This window comes from Panthera onca, chromosome A1, assembly GCF_046562875.1.
Source record: "Panthera onca isolate mPanOnc1 chromosome A1, mPanOnc1 haplotype 2, whole genome shotgun sequence".
Classification (NCBI taxonomy): domain Eukaryota; kingdom Metazoa; phylum Chordata; class Mammalia; order Carnivora; family Felidae; genus Panthera; species Panthera onca.
This window is the reverse complement of record NC_138339.1, coordinates 61436761-61453868: the sequence shown is the minus strand read 5'-3', so window position 1 is coordinate 61453868 and position 17108 is coordinate 61436761. Positions and strand designations below refer to the sequence as shown.

General features: G+C 43.0%; 1 long non-coding RNA gene across 1 annotated transcript in view; it reads left to right on the top strand.

The window, feature by feature from the left end:
• Positions 1 to 9738, top strand: part of LOC132680998 (uncharacterized) — a 29743-nt gene extending 20005 nt beyond the window's left edge. The window contains exons 3-4 of the long non-coding RNA XR_009610800.3: positions 5279 to 5346; positions 9150 to 9738. This is a non-coding gene — a long non-coding RNA (uncharacterized LOC132680998). The remainder of the gene's footprint in view (positions 1 to 5278; positions 5347 to 9149) is intronic.
• Positions 9739 to 17108: the final 7370 nt, after the last annotated feature.

The following is a 17108-nucleotide window of genomic DNA, read 5'->3' as shown; positions in this document are numbered from 1 at the left end:
TCAATATGTCTTCCTGGGTTCCAGTGTATCCCCATTCTCTTCTGCTTCCCATTCAGTTTTTATTTCTCACTTCTATAGCCCTGTTGACCTGTGTGACACAAAGATTTCCATAGGCTTCTTCACTGGCTTCTTCCAGACTTCTACTGCCCCAACTAACCCTAAACTGACCCTGACCCTGACCTTGAAAATTTCTGTTAAAAACAAGACAACGATACAAAATAGAGTGACTTATGCTAAGCCCACATCTTCAAACTAAGATTTAATTTAATTATAGTTTCAGCTCTCCTAGAAACGGAATCTTTATAAACCAGCCAATAGGGAACTGCCTGATCGGCGCTAGTTAGGTAATCTGCCTGATAGACCCTGCCATCCCCTAACGGAAAGTAACCTTGTAATAGCCAACCCACTTTTTTGCCTAATATAACTTCCTTGTTCCTGCTGCCTTCTGCCTATAAAAGTCCTTCATTTTGTACAGCTCCTCAGAGTTCCCTCCTATCTGCTATATTGGATGCTTCCCAGCTTGAATAGATTTTTGCTCAGATAAACTCTTAAAAAATTTTAATACACTTCAATTTATTTTCAAATATTTTATTTTATTTATTTTTTAAGTAACTATACGCCCAACATAGAGCTTGAACTATCAGTCCAAGACCAAGGGTTGCATGCTCCAGCGACTGAGCCAGCCAAATACTCTTATTTTTTAATATTTAAAAAAATTTTTTTTAATGTTTATTTTATTTTTGAGAGAGAGAGAGAGAGACAGAGTGTGAGCAGGGGAGGGGCAGAGAGAGAGGGAGACACAGAATCCAAAGCAGGCTCCAGGCTCTGAGCTGTCAGCACAGAGTCCAATGCGGGGCTTGAACTGTGAGATCATGACCTGAGCCGAAGTCAGACTCCCAACCGACTGAGCCACCCATGCGCCCCATATTTTTTAATATTTTAAACACACTTACTTTTAAAAACGTTTTGTGAAATTCAAATGTAACTGGATGTCCTATATTTTTATTTGCTAAATCTGGCAGTCTTAAATGAGGAATAACACTCCCTCTCTCTCTGCCCCTCCCCCGTTCATGCTCTGTCTCTCTCTGTCCCAAAAATAAATTAAAAAAAAAAAAAAGAAACCTTAGCTGTAAAAAATGAGGAATAACAGACAGTGATATCTGCTAGTATATATAGGATTTTATATATATATTTGGTCTTTCATTCTGCTTAAAAAAAGAAATGGCCAGGGGTACAGATCTGCAATGATTCATGGGCAGTAGCTAACTGGTAGAATTAGACAAATCATCAGTTTTGATCCTTAATGAAATAATAGATCCAGTTTATGATCCCAAGGAACATTCATATCATTAGGAGAAATGTTGATGAGAATCTTTATAGTGAACCCACTGAGCAATCTTAGATTCTCTGAAATAAGGATAACAGACAATGTGATGCAACAGAAAGTACACAAGGGTGTTCATGAGCCCCTGTGGTCAACAACAACAACAACAACAAAACAGTCTAAGCAGGTCTTTAGAATAGATACCAGTTTTCAGGAAATATAGGGAATAATAGAAGCACAAGTTAGATGATATCAAGAAAAAGCAATCAACCAGGGTGCCTGGGTGGCTTAGTCAGTTGAGCGTCAGACTTGGGTTCAGATCATGATGTCGCGGTTCATGGGTTGGAGTCATGCACTGGGCTCATTGCTGTCAGTGCAGAGCCCACTTGGGATCCTCTGTACACAACCCCCACCCCCCACCGCCCCTCTGCCCTTCTCTTGCTCGTGCTCTGTCTTTCAAAAATAAATAAAACATTTAAAAAATAATAAAAGAGAAAAGAAAAACCAATCAATCAAACATGTAAAACGTTCCACCATTAGGGGCGCCAGGGTGGCTCAGCTGGTTAAGTGGCCAACTTAGGCTCAGGTCATGATCTCACTGTTTGTAAGTTCGAGTCCCACTACAGGCTCTGTGCTGACAACTCAGAGCCTGGAACCTGCTTCGGATTCTGTGTCTTCCTCTCTCTCTGCCCCTTCCACTCTCTCTCTCTCTCTCTCTCTCTCTCTCTCTCTTTCAAAAATAAACATTAAAAAAAAAAGTTCCATACTTAAAAAAAATAATAACCTAGTTTCTTCAACAAATCAAAGCACACAGAAGAAAGATGGGACTTGTGTTAAATAAAAGAAACTCATGAGCCCACACAGCCACATGGGTCTTGCTTGCATTCTGAATCAAATACACCAGTTGTAAAACATCTTTGATTATTGAGTGGTATTGGATATGACATGACTGGTTGAAGAAATGATACCCATGATCCCTATGTATGATATCCTATTCCCCCCCCCCCTTCACTTACTACATTACACAAAGTAAGCTCAAGTATTTAATACAGAGTGGCAATAAACTTTATCATTTAGCACTTAGATTACAGCGTATTAATATGTGGTTACACTGGAAGAGGAATGAACCTTGCTTTGAGATAGATGCAGTGAAGTTTGGGTTTCTTTTTTGGGATAAGCTCATTTTTGTTTGTATGAGGTATGAGTCCATTAAGAAAGTATGTTGCTTTGAGAGCATCTGGTGGCTCAGTCAGCCAAGCATCTGACTTGGGCTCAGGTCACGATCTCACGGTTCATGGTTTCCAGCCCCATGACAGGCTCTGTGCTGACAGCTCAGAGCCTGGAGCCTGCTTCGGCTTCTGTGCCTCCCTCTCTCTCTGTCCCTCCCCTGCTTGTGCTCTGTCTCTCTCTGACTCTCAAATATAAATAGAAACATTTAAAAAAAATTTTTTTAAAGTATGTTGGTTTTGACCATTATTTTTGTTTGGAAGATTTATTGACAGAAGACTATATACAGATGCTGTGTTGCCAAATGGATGGAATGAAGCAGATACTACAGATGAGCTCATTCAGTTCCATTCAGCCACTTTGCGTCATGGCTTCCTGCCTCCTAAAACTGGAAAGCAAGAGGCTACATTTCCCAGATACTCATACAGCTGGAAGTTTTTAGATGGCCTACCTTCAATCCAGCAGTGTGCCTGTATGAAATCTGGACAATAAGAATTAGTATTAGGAGACACAAACCATGATTCTTCTGCTTCTGCTAGCAAGTAAGATCATAGAGGCGTTTGGACTTTACGGGGCGTTTGTGGTAGAAGACCCAAGGTCTAATTCCAGTTTGTGGGGGTGGAGAGGCATCCATTTTAATAGTATAAATCATGAGAAAGACACTACAAACCTCGAGTGTGCAATTGTGATGACAAGTTGCTTATTCCAAGCTTCCCAAAGAGGGCAGAGGTGGCTCCTTTGGTGAGCCAGTTCTGCACTGTGGTTCTGGAATTCATTCCTGAGAGCTCAGTACACTCTTCGAAATCTTCTAATGCTTTCATAATCACTAGGAATAAACCTTCATTTCCTGAATATATTGTTATCTGCAACGGCACCTTGTCCCAGACTGTGACCCTTGAGGGTTCAAGGGCACAGGCCCTTTCACAGCCCACTGATTGGAATGTAAGTTGATACAATCATGGTTTTTGTGCCTTTCAAACCAGTATCCTTTGATCCTGTAATTTACATCTAGGGATGTTTCCTAAGGAAATAATCAGATGCGCTCAAAGTTTTGTGGCACATACAATGACAATATTTGGCAGTTGTTAAAAATAATGTTTTAAAGCATAGTGAATGACATGGAAAAATATTCATGACATCATGTAAAGTGAAAAAGGCACACACACACATATTTCAGCATTGTGGGAAAAAATGACATGATGCTTTGGATTTGTTTCAAGCTACTTTAGCCAAAAAAAAAAAAAAAAAAAAAAGAAAGCATGCCAGTAGAGGGAGATGAAATACAATTGACAAAATGTTGATAATTATTGAAGCCAGGTGTTGGGCAGATGGAGATTCATTACAATTTTCTTCTTTTTGTGTGTGCTTAAGAATTTCCATCATATGAAGTTTTAAAAGTTTAAAAGGAAAACAAAACAGAAGATAAATTGCATGCATAGTATGTGCTCACTTTTATAGAGATATTAACATACACACACATACATAGAAAAGAAACTAAAACATATATGAAGATGAAAAGATCAGAAGTTTCTACGAGTTAGGAAGGAGGGAGAGAATAGACGGAGCACAGCAGATTTTCAGGGCTTTTTTTATTTATCAAACTATTCTGTATGATATTACCGTGGTAGATACAAGACATTACACATTTGTCAAACCCATGGACTTTTACAACACCAAGAATAAACCTTAATGTAAACTGTGTACTGTGGTTGACATTGACGTGTCTGTGTAAGTTCACTGGTTGTAAAAAATGTCCCACTGTGGTGGGGGATGTTGATAATGGGGGAGGCTGGAGGTCGAGAGGGCAGGGATGATATGGGAAATCCCTGTATCTCCCACTTCATTTTGTTGTAACCCTAAAACTTCTCTAAAAAAAAAAAAACCAAACCTCTATTTAAAAATATGCATCCAAATGTTAATAGAAGTTATCTGTGGGTGGTAGGATTAGCCTGATGTTTATTTTTGGAGTTGTCTACATGTTATCAAAATGTGTATTATGAGTTTATGTGTTAATTGATTCTGTTTATTGATTTAATTGTCATGCTTATTTATTTAAAATAATTTTGTATATTTATTTTTGAGAGAGAGAGACAGAGTGAGAGCAGGGGAGGGGCAGAGAAAGAGAGCGAGGGAGACACAGAATCTGAAGAAGGCTCCAGGCTCTGAGCCATCAGCACAGAGCCTGACATAGGGGTCGAACCTACAAACTGTGAGATCATGACCTGAGCCGAAGTTGGATGCTCAACCGACTGAGCCACCCAGGCGCCCCAATGGGTTTAAATGGAACTAGCTGAGATGATTTAGGAGATACCTTGATTTGCAAGTATGCCAAATTTTGATGGACAAGTTTGACTGGTAAACGCTGGTGGTCAAAGGGGCCTCGTAGGTCTCTCAGAACACGGGAAAATTACCCTCAGCAAGTGCCGGTAGAAAGACCCACACATCAGGGCACAGATGAGCTACAGGAGGACGTGAAATATATCACGAGGTGGCCCATAAACAGACTGGTGGGCTTGGTGGCAATCCTGTCCCACTCCAGGAAACTATAACCAGCATACAATTTCAGAGAACAAAGAAGGAATGTGCTTATCACTTAGAAACCTAAAACCAGATCCCTTGTTTCCTGCCTTGCCTGATGGAGGCTGTGGGAATCAAAGGGGATCCTATCATACTCAGATAAAAGATGGACAGGAAAATGTAAAGTGGTGTTCTTCTCTCCCCATGTAGGTCTACTTACCTGGAAATTATATGGTGACATTATTCCTGCTTTCATAGATGCTTTTCTGTTTTTCAAGGTAAGTCAATACACTGAAATTCTGCCTCCTGTATCTGTTTCCTTGTTCATTCCACACATGTGTGTGAAGGGCCTACCCTAGGGCCAGGTGAGACAAAAAGAGAAATCGGACAGTTCCTAGGTTTTGGAGCTGAGTGAATGATCCATGAACAGAGGTGAGAAGACCTGGAGGTAAGGCATGCTTGGGCTGGGAGTGGTGAAACAAGAGGTCTGCCTTGGAGGTACAAAGTGTAAAATGCCCTTTCTTTCTTTACTTTTAAGCTTATTTATTTATTTTGAGAGCGAGAGAGCACGACTGGGGTAGGGGCAGAGAGAGAGAGAGAAAGAAAGAGAATTCCAAGCAGCCCTCGCACTGACACAGTGCAGAGCCCAGCTCGAACTCACGAACCATGAGATCGTGGCCTGAGCCAAAATCCAGAGTCCGATGCTTAACCAACTGAGCCACACAGGCTCCCCTAAAATGCCCTTTAGATGTGGAGGCAGATGAATGCAGGAGCCCGGTAGCTTGCGGGAGAGGATGGGGATGGAAAGAGAATTCCTGGGAGTTCTGTCAGGCACACTGGTTTCCTAAGCCTACTGGGATCTGGGTTCACAGTCAATATTCAGGTTGTAACCCTACCAGCTGAAGACCTGAACCAGACCTGCCATGACTGTTGGGTTGTCTCTTTGCGGAGTTCAGCTGTGTTGTCGGAAGAGTGCTAGCCTTACAGAGTACAGCAGAGGGCGCTGTGAAACTAAACTGCTCCTAAGTCCCCACGAAGGATTATGATGCGCAAGGTCAATTTCAGCTTTTAGCATATTAAAATAATTAAGAAAGAGTCTGTACCATATCTTAACTTGTAACCTAAAACAAATCCAGACTCTGTAATATTCTACCTTGAAATAGCACTAAATTTGTCCTGCAATACAAATAATGCAATTAACAAATAATAACAAATGGATGACTTAAGTGATACAGTTTATGATTTACAAGCTTTCTTTAAATTTACAATGAGTAGCAAAGTGTTAGTGTTTCAGGAAGGATGTATTTATGCCTAATTATAGGCAGAGTAAAATTCTGGTGAAGTATTCTTTAAACAAGAGTTACGAATAGATAAAATACAGATACTAATTGCAGTAAATGTGTTCATTGACAAGTGATATTAGCAACTTTTCCCTCCTTCCCTAGCCAGGTGTCAAGTACTTCTGATGATACATATTCTATGTGGATGTAAATGACATTAAACCAAAGGAAAACAAAGGGAAAAAGTAGTAAATACGTGTGCAATTCAAAATTTACAAATAAATATCTCTTCATTCACTTTGCAGCTTTCGGTAGGATTAAATGAGATAGCCTGCTAGTCTTTGTAAAACACTTAGCACAGAGCCTGGCACAACGTAGGCAGTCAATAAATGCTAGTTCTTTTCTTCCTTTGTTCCCTTTATTGAATTCTCTTCTCAATTTACTTCTTATAAAAATATTGTGTTTCCCACATAGATTAGTAACATTAAATATCATTCTCTGTTATTGATTTGGGATGTTAGGAATGCAAAAGATAAAATGCAGGGGCTCATGGCAGATAGAAAGTAAACTTACAACTGAGAAATCACTCTGTGGGTTTGTTGTTGTTGCTATTTGCTTTTGATAATGTGCAATTATAGAAATTTACAAAGATCCTTTTAAGTGGGCGATGTCCTGCTTTCAGAGCCAGTTTGCTCAGGCATAGATCAACTCAGAGACTGACTGTCGCCTTGCTATTGAATTTGAGCTATACTTTTGACAAGTATGGCAGCCACATCATCGCTTTAATCACCCAATAATCCACTGTGTCTCTTTATGCTAATAAATAAAACATCCTTCGTTAAATATTTCCTAGTAAGCAATAGCCGACCTGTAATCTCCACCCCTATATGTTACAAAGTAAAATGATCTAACAGTAATAAAATCAAATCAAATCATGTCTAGGAGTTTTATAGACAACTAATAGCTGCGATTGCAAAGTGCACATCAGATACCAATTGAAGGGTACTTTTCTCTTTAATATAATGTACTATGCATATTTCACTAACTGTCTCATGATATCAAATGAATTTAACAAGATGATTCTGTAGGTCAAATTACTTAGTAAGTTCTTTTAAGAATGGCTTTTAGACCTATTATGACTTTTAATGGTGCAATTTGTTAAATGATTGGAATTTCTAGAATCCTGCCTGCAAGTGCCTGTCAGAGACACTTGCTCTGCCCTGGTGATCTATTTTTAAAACCTACTTCTCGCTTGTGGCAATTGAAACAAAAACGACCACCGAAGAGCGACTTCTCTAAGCTCATTCCTCATTTTCAATTATTTAAACTACTTTATCGCCAAATTGTAATTTGAATATTCTACTTTCAGATAGCCTTCTGACCAAATTTCTTTTAACTTGGTATGAAGATGTCCTGAGAGTTCTTTTTTTCCTCCCAAATATTTAAACATGACCCTGCTTAATTTATCTTAGGAACTATATACAAAATAGGTTTCGCCAGAGCTTAAACTTTTAAAAATGGTAGGTAATTCTTTAATTGTACATCTGTGTTGGTAAATTTAAGGGAAAAGCTAATGAAATGTGATTGAAATATTTGGTCTTTGCACATGGAGCTGTCTACATTGTTTTTCAGTCTTTTGTAGGTATTTCAATTCAGTTTAAGAAAGCCTACTATTCAATCTAAGTTTTGAAAAATGCCCATTGAAAGATCACATATATTCCATATGTTTAAAAGCCATTTTATACAGTATTTGAAAATGACTTCATGTAATAATTAGTCCCAGAAGTCAACTTCCTTTAAAAACTAATCTTTTGTCTTTGGTTTCTCCCCACTTTACATCGAGATTCCTCTAAAACCCCAGAGCCTTAAAATCTTAGTGTTTCTTGGTAATGCTGATCAGTAACAGAAGGCTCCACATCCCAAAGTTTGCCATTCTTCTTACTGTAGAGCAGAGAACATTCTGGAGCAGAAGTTCCAGGTACAGTTGGAGGACAGTGGTTCTGTTCTTTCTCCACCCCCGGACTCACAAGATGACCCTGGATGAGAATCCCTTGGCCCCACGGAACCCATGGTCACAGCTTGGAAATGAGGCTAACAACTCTTGATTCCTACTCCTTGGGGTAGTTATAAGGCTTAATGAGCTCATTGTGCACATTCTCATTTTCTCTTTCATGCCTTCAGTGAGTCCTAGGTAGGGGGCAGAGTCAAAGCGGAATATGGAAGTCTGCTTGTATGTCTGGGTGAAAGTCACTATAGAACAGTGTTATTTAATTTTTCTACTTCTTCCAGTTCAATGGATGCAACATTCACAATCCTCTCTAAGCCCATCAACCACAAAAACTTAATTAGATATTATATCTCCTTGGTTTAAAATAGTATTTAATTTTACATAATGTGTTCAGCCAAAATATTAGGATTCCCTAAACAGAAATGTTCCCTCTATTTTTTCCCCTCGGGCTTTTATTTCAATTTTTTTGTAGCTTTTAAAAAAATTATTCTCCTTAAAGTATGATTTCGGCAGTTTCCCTCTGTGAAACATCACTAACTCCCCTGCTACCGCTACTTAATTGAAGATGTAACCCCCACTTAGTGACTGTGCAGCCTCCCAGATACCAAGTGTGGCAACGAGTAAACATTAACATTCCCGTTAAATGCACACTGCCTCTTATTCCTTTCCCCCCACAAATTGTCTTCCTGCTCCTCCGAGTGTCATCTAAAGTGAGATTATATTAACTGTGCCTTATATGGGGCTTCGAGCACTGGAGTTGAAATTAATGGGCAAATATCCCGTTCACTTACAGAGTAAATGAACACTCCATCTTTGGGCCATACCCAGGTGTTACCGACAGGCGCAGGGCGAAGGGGGCACATCCAACAAAGAACGCCACACGACGGGCCACATTAGCGTCCTTTCCTTGCTTGATGGACAAAAAATAAAATTAAAGCAAATTTCAAAATGGATACATAGCCCTCAGAACACAACATCTCGGGGCTGTATTGAATCCAGCCAAGACTGCTCTTTTAAATGATCTCTCCCAAATACGTTGGCGCTCTGTTTCAGTCCCCGGGAGTCTTGGTATTCAGTCCGTTTGCTTTTCTGTTCCAAGACACCTCAGTTCCGTCTGTGGGGTGAACACTGAGACCAGTGTAACAGGACCCCCAAGCTCCATGGCGGATATCTGGCCTCCAACCCAAATAACTCGAAACAGGGCCAAATTCAGGTGGAGACTTCGTTGGTTCGGAAGTAGTTGGTTCTCCTTCCTTGCGGTTGACACTGAGGACTCCCTAAAGAAGCGTTTGTTTCCCAAATGACAGCAGAGGGCACTAGAGTCTACCGCACGGGGACTAAGGCTGTCTCTCACCACCCTCACCACAATTGTATGACACCAAGGTCAGGAGCATCTCCACTAAAAAAAAAAAAAAAAAAAAAGACCCCCACCCTACCCCACCCCCGCCCCACGGCCGATTATTCTGTTTTCTCTGTGCTGTGGGGAGAGCCTTTCAGTGGGGACACACTGCTTATGCTCTGATCTGCATGGAGGTGTCTCCAGTGCGCATGTCCCCATTAGCATCGACAGGTTTGTGTACATAAATGCACATGTATCATTTTTTTAATCAAAACTAGAAGGGAAAATTATTACATAACAACAACCTCAATTCTACGGAGAGACCTGTCCCGGTGATCCTAAGGGGCTTTGTGAACATCTGCTCAGCATCAGTCCCCCACGAAGAAATTATTCTTACGCTCATTTGAAAGACAGGTAAACTAACGGTCAGACTGTTACAGATGACAAAAGCAGTCTCCATCAGCGAAATAATAAAGCTTGGAAGCGTAGTTAGCCAAGGCTTTCAGAGTCAGACAAGCATTCATTTGTTATTCCAAATAGCATTTAAGGCTGACATTAGTTATGAAGGCCAAAAACCATGGTTAAAAGGCCTCTTCTTTCCTGGAGCACCTGGGAAGCTTCCAGGCCATTAACCGTACTCAGCGGCAGCCTCGTTTATTCAGAAAGCATTTGTTACCAAGGAAGACTAGGAAATGAGTCAGATCGCTTCCTGGCCCATCAAAATGTGGGAGATGGATCTAGTTGTGTCCGAGCATGGAAATTCTATCTTTATCAGAGGGACCATCCCAGGGCTCCTAAGGGGGCAGTCTGTCCTGGGGTTTCCTCTTATAGAAGGGTCTGGAACGGATTAATTTTAGGATAAGGCTCTTGTCTGCTTTCTTCATTTGTTGTTCCTTTGCAATCCTTTGAGGGGCTCAAGCTTTCACCATTTTGCAAACTCGGGTTTATGAGACATATAACCGTTTCTCTAGTTGCCATATAACCAAGGCAACTCCGCTTCTCTTCATGAGCACACCGTTCGGCCATGCGGTGGAAAGGTTATCTCAGTCAGGTCACTGTTTCCCTGGGTTGCTCTCAGTTCTGGGGGCTACAGGGCACCAAGGCAAGCCCGACAGTTGTCCTCAGCCACTGTCCTGCCTGCTGGCACTCAGGTGATGACCAGGATCCAACCTCGGTCCGGCGTTCGTGATGGATGCTGCCATACTGTCATTCTCTTCCAGACTGCCCCCACCTGGGGAATCCAGGAGTCGTTTTACGGTCGTCCCTGTGCCCTCTGAGGTGCAGGCCACTCTGGGAGGGGGTCGCAGGCCCATCTGTCTAACTTCACAGCCATTTCTGCCATGAATGTACTTTCTCTGCACGTTGAGAGGGAAGCAGGGCCCAGGCTTCCCCTGGGACAGATTTCTCACAGCATTCTGGGTTTTCTGCTGTTCCCTTAAGTCTCAACTTCCTTTTGCTCACTCCTCCTTCAGCCTAGACACTTCAGCCAGCTTTGCTCTGTGGACTCATTATCTCCCTTCTCAAATCCACTGCTCAGGCCCACAGTCCCACAGAGCTTAGGCTTTAAAACACAAAAGATTTTTCTCATCCTACTGTGATATCCCTTCCCTCAGGCAAAGATGCCACCTGGTCTTATTCTGCTCTAGACTGAATGAGGGAAGGGGTGGGGAGAGCAGGGGTCCAAGGAAATACAGAGAAGAAAAAAGATCAGTTGAAAATCCAAAATACTATTTTTGCCCATATGCAATAAAAGCCATCATAAAATATAAACAGAGAATCAGGGACAAAGAACATGTAATAGAGGTAGAAAATCAAGTCCAGAGGGAAAAATCATTTAACGTACCACTCATGTGGCTCACCTATAATTGAGCTCAGAATTTGCCTTTGAGCTACCTGGCAGCCAAAGGGAAAAAATAAAAAGGAGACACTTTACACACTTGTTTTCAAAGCAGAGAAAATGTACAAGCTCATCAAGAGTAATAAAAGGGCTTTCTTTTCCTCTGAATTTCAAAAGACTTGTCACTTGGGACCTTACAATGGCAGCCCCAGGGGAGAGATGAAGAAGTTGACATCAGGGCATCCAGGAATGAGCTGCAGGCTTTTCTGTACTCCTGGTCCCTCCAGACCACAAGTTTGAAATCAGAGCAGAAAGGTTGCTGGGCTGGCTTGGCATCCTATTGACTAGCTTCCTTGCTTGCTTTCTCTCCTCACCTCCCCCAACTTTTTTTTTTTTTTAACATTTTAAAGTAGTAAATATTTGGAATTGATTTAAAAAATACAGGGGAAAAGAAAAGAAAATTAAAACACCAAGAAAGAGTACAAATAGTGAACATTCTGTCGCCCTCCTTCCCTGTGTCCCGTTCCCAGCTGCCTTCTCCACAGCAGTCTTGTACCTAGCCCCTCCTTCCTTCCAGGGTCAGTCTAGGCCTGTGTGGAGAATATTTAGCCTTTCTCATCTTTTTTTTTTTTTTTTACACAAATGTAAGTTAGCACGCACCTCATTCTGTACTTGCTTTTTCACTCAGCAATCTATCTGGAGATAGTTACCTACCAGCCCATTTTTTTAATGGTTGCAGAGTATTCAATGATGTCATCACTCTCGATGCTATTGAGTCTGTTCCCTATTGATATTTATTTAGATTATTTACAATCGATTGCTTTTTTAAATGGTGCTGCAATGGAATTACCTCATGTGTACTTTTTTGAAACATAGAAGTGTTATCTATTGGATAAAGACCTCTTTGTGGAAGCATCCAGTTAAAGGAATGGGCATTTGACATTAGTAAAGACATTGTCAAATGTGACTGCAGAAAGGTTGAACAATTAACACTCTTGCCAGCAGTGTATGAGAGTGCCTGTTTCCCCTACTCTTGCCAACATAGTGGATCATCAACATTTTTTGCCTCGGCCAATTGGATAATATTGTTTTTCTTGATTGTTGGCACCGGCCGTTTATCGAGGAGGAAAATTAGGTGGAGGGATGCTCGACGGTCAGGATCATCTAAATTATATAGACAGGACTGGCTACATCAAGTGTAGGTCCACCGCACAATGAAAATGTGGAGCCTCCTGTTGAAAAATTGAGAATTCCAAGATGGCACCAGTCAAGCACGGAACCAAGGGGGGTCTTTCCCAAGTGCGGGGCAACTGCACAGCTTGCAAGCCCAATGAAGCTGGCTCTGCCAACAGGGAAAAAGAGAACAACGGGATGCCAAGAAATCATTAATAGTGACAAGCCCGAGAGGTCCATCAGAGCAGTAAATCATATATGAAAAAGGAAATATCAAACTGCTCTTGGGCACAGCCTAGAGCTTCACAGACATGGCTATGCTTATGTTAACAGACATCAGGTCAGACACGTGTTGTTTTGGCATCTGAGGAGATACAGCCTATATACCAAGAATTATTAGTTAAATCCTATGAACTTGCTCTGGTTAGAGGTGGTAGTTTCATAGGGTTCTGTGTAGGGAACCCCATGTTGCTATGTTCAGGATCCCCTGAAAGTAGACTATGAGACAAGGATAGGGGTACAAGTAAATGTTTGGCGGTCGTCCCAGGAGACGATGGCAAGAGAGTAGGGAGGGAAGGGAAGGGAAGGGAAGTCAGCCAATGAAAGGTATTTTTCCACGCTAGTTCCCACTATGGCAAGTGGAGTTCAGTGTCACTGGGGACCTCTAGAAGATCAGAGAATACACCTCTCAAGCCAGGGCCAGCGCCCTAATCCATCAGTGCCCTGCCCATTATTGGCGGAAGGCAACAAGCAGTACCTCGCTGCTTCCGGGGGCAACTGAGCTCATGCTCCCACGGCCGGGGTAAAAGCCCACAGGCTGCGAGGCACAGCTGTGGACCACAAGGAGAAGGGTGATGTAACAGAGCTGTTGGTGTCCTCGTGCCCACATCCAGTGCCCTCAGTACTCACCTCCCTGTGCCCGCAACGGCAGCCACTACAAGTCAGCCACCATAGGTACAGATGAGCTCACACGGGTGGTAGCCTTCACATCAGCAGTGATACAGAGGACAGAAGCAATGTGTCGTAGTCATCAGGGTAAGCATCCTCTTGCTCGGTTGGCTCCTGAAAGTAAGTTTATGGCAAACACAGTCTGAGCTGCCTTATGAATGGAAGACTCGGGATGTGCTGACTGCTGGCCGAGGGTGGTGGACGCCTGTGCTGGGGCGGGGGCTGGGGGGGCAGCCATACACAGGAGCGAGGAAGGAAGGAGCAGACTGGAGTCTTTGCCAGATCTCTCGTGCAATAGTTTGCAAGTTGGCCATATATTACACACAGTGAGGACTCTCCCCCTTCTAGCAGTTTCTCTGTTGAGACAGAACGCTTGCGGTCTCCCACTAACTCAACGCTCCTGTTTCCGAGAGCTAGTCAACTGACCTCTCCGTGACTAATCCACCCTTAATAACAGCCTTTCCATCCCCTCCTTGGTACCTGCGGGCTCATTCGGGAGAACTGTGTCATCCGCCAGAGCTCCTGCAGTTCCCCAAGGTCCACTTTTGGCGGAGGCGAGAAATTCTTTGTCTTTATCCTTAAAGGAAGGATTGGATGCTGAAATTCTATTTCAATGGTGATCGCTTTGTTTCCATTGGAAAAATCTTCCAAGGGACCTTTGATCACTGAGCATTTTTTAAATGAATCAAGTAAGCAGTCATGCAACTCGAACATGTCGGCAAGGCTGTTTTTAAAAAAGTCTTTTCAAAGTTTGGATCGGCATCAGCCCTGTTTGTTCTAGGAGCTGAGAACTTGGGACCATCCAAGTTCTTTTCCGGAGTTATCTATGGGCTCCTTCCCTGATGGCTATCAGCTCTGAGTTGCCTGTCGCCTCTCTGGAGTCAGCTGGCGGTATCAGAGCCAAGACCGTATGAAGGAGGCCAGAGGGAGACAGACAGAGAGAACAGCGGGGCAGGCGGGCAAATGCATCTGTGGTCTCGGGAATTTCTGCCAGAACCGACACGCTGCCGCCTTTTTTTTTTTTTTTTTTTTTCCTGCTTGTCAAGAGTCTGCTTGGAAATGAGTGTGCAGACTGGCTTTCTCTTTCCTTATTCAAAGTTCTTAATGAGGAGAGCTCGGCGATGAACCGCGCCCCCCCCCCCCCCGACCCGGACCCAGGCCACCCTCAGCTCTTGCACTCAGGGCTCTGCGTCAGTGTGTCTGTGGGTGGGCTTCTCTACAAGAGTATTTGCAGAATGGCCGATTCCACCTCCAGAAGATAATCAGCCCACTGTGCTGCAGAGTGGGGAAGTAACTTGCCCCAGGCCACAGAGCTACCAGGCAGGATGCTGGGATTTGTACGTGCCTGGCCTCGTTCCCACCCCTGCCTCCCTGTCACAGGTGACTGGAGCGTCACAGGGAGGTCTGGACTGCAAATCATCCTCTGCAGTCCCCTGGTCTCTGTCACTTAGGCCTGCCACACCTCTACTCTCGCTCCTCAGAGCTGTCTCCCTTTGGAGGAGGTTTCTGGAGCCCAGGGCCATCTTCCCTCACCCTTCTGGGAGCCCCTCTTTCACAGCCTGAACCTTTAGTCCTGCTTCTAGCCTCCCCTCCAGGCCCACATCCCCCTTGGCCACCAGAGGGACTTCCCCGAAGTTCAACACCCCACCGCCACCACACACACCTTTGCATAAAGTCCTTCCATGCCTCCGCACACACAGATTGCTGTCCCAGCTCCTAGACGAGGAATTCAGCCCCCGTGCGTGGTCCCTTCCACTCCCAGTTGTCTCCACATTTTTCATGTGCTGTCCTGCCACCTTGTTCACCCCCTATTCTTGCGTAGCTTTCCCACTGAGTCATCCTCACCTGCACAGTTAATCCAAACCCCGGAGACAGACCCCTTCCACGTTTCTCCTCCATGTCCCTCTGTGCCAAGTCCTCACACCTACCCACTGCCCCATTGGTAGACATCGGTCTGCCCACCCCCTGTGTGAGTTCCTCCGAGACAGGCAGCCTCTTATTGTAATGTCTTTAGCACCAGCCACAGGGTAGGGTCCTTAGTGGGGGAGGAGGGGGGAGTCTGTCGAACCCAGAGGTGAAGAAACCGACTTTGATATTTGTAAGATGGTAACCACACGTGGAAGGGTTCTACTGACCCCCCTCCCTTGCCAGGGAAGATTTCAGCAGCAGGTTTTGATCAAGAAACAGGACTAACACGGAGACGTCACAAACAAGGTGAAAGATGGGGAGGGCATTAGGGGTTGGAAAAAAGACAAAGGAAACCAAACAGATTACAACTGACACCAAGTACGTTTTCAAACTTCCTGCCCTAACGTTGCCTTTCTGCGCCTGACTCACCTACTTGTCCAAGGTGACCTTGGGGCCAGGCAGGGATTTCTCTGCAGGTAATCTCCCAGGCTTCTGTCCTTTCTGCCTTCTTGTCATCTGCACTGAAACTGGCCTTGTGTTTCCCACCAGTGCCCTGTCCCCACCCTGCACGCTCCGCAATGCAACTCATCCAGGGGGAGTAAACGTAGCCCAGACCTAACATGTATCTAAATTCACTCATTACTGGAAAAGCTATTGGTGTTGATGTGTAGGGGCATCCATTTTAATTATGGAAAGGGACCTCCTTATCAATTATTTAGAGCCCACAGAAAATAATACTCTGAAAATAAGAGAGAAAAATTAGCTCTGTCTTTTGTCTCCAATTTGACATGGGGGCTGTTATAGTGCATGTATACCACACCCCCCCCCACACACACACACAGAGGCAGAAACACACAAACACTGAGGTCCACCCACCATTTTGATTCTATTCTCCAGATTCTAAGAATGCTGTGTTTTGAAAAGGGATAAAACAGCAGAAATTTAAATATTGGGTGTTTGAGAAAAGCCATTGGAAAAAGAATTGTCATGAGCTGACATAATGGATTTCAAAGAATATTTAGTTGGAGTAACTGATACCCCTCTGAACTCAAATCAGTCTGCAGAGCTAGTCAAAACAAAGTGAAAGATTAGAGATAATTATCCAAATCATTTAGGGTAAAAATACCTTCTGAAGCATCCCAGTAATTGAGATAAGAAGGTTTCCCTGGGCATTCATCCTCCAAAGTTGCTTATTTAAAAAGTGTTCTCACACTTTGCACATGTAATAGTCATTTTATCTTATGAATGTTTTAGGTTCAATGTATCCATGCTGGATTCTGAAAATTGTAGGAAAATGCAGGCAATTTTTAAATCTTAAAAAAAATTGGGGTTTGAGACCTTAGTGAGTTCTTATAATTTTCAAGGCATGGTACCCAGCTTATGAAAAGGCTAAGTCAGGCCCTGCTTAGTCTCATGGTTCATCTTTTGATGTCTTACCTTTTTCATGTTTTGTCATTTTTTTGTTTTTTTTAAATCTTGGTGTCCTATGTGTTTACAAAAAATAAAAATAACTTGGAGCCATATAAACTAAAAAAAAAAGGCTTTGG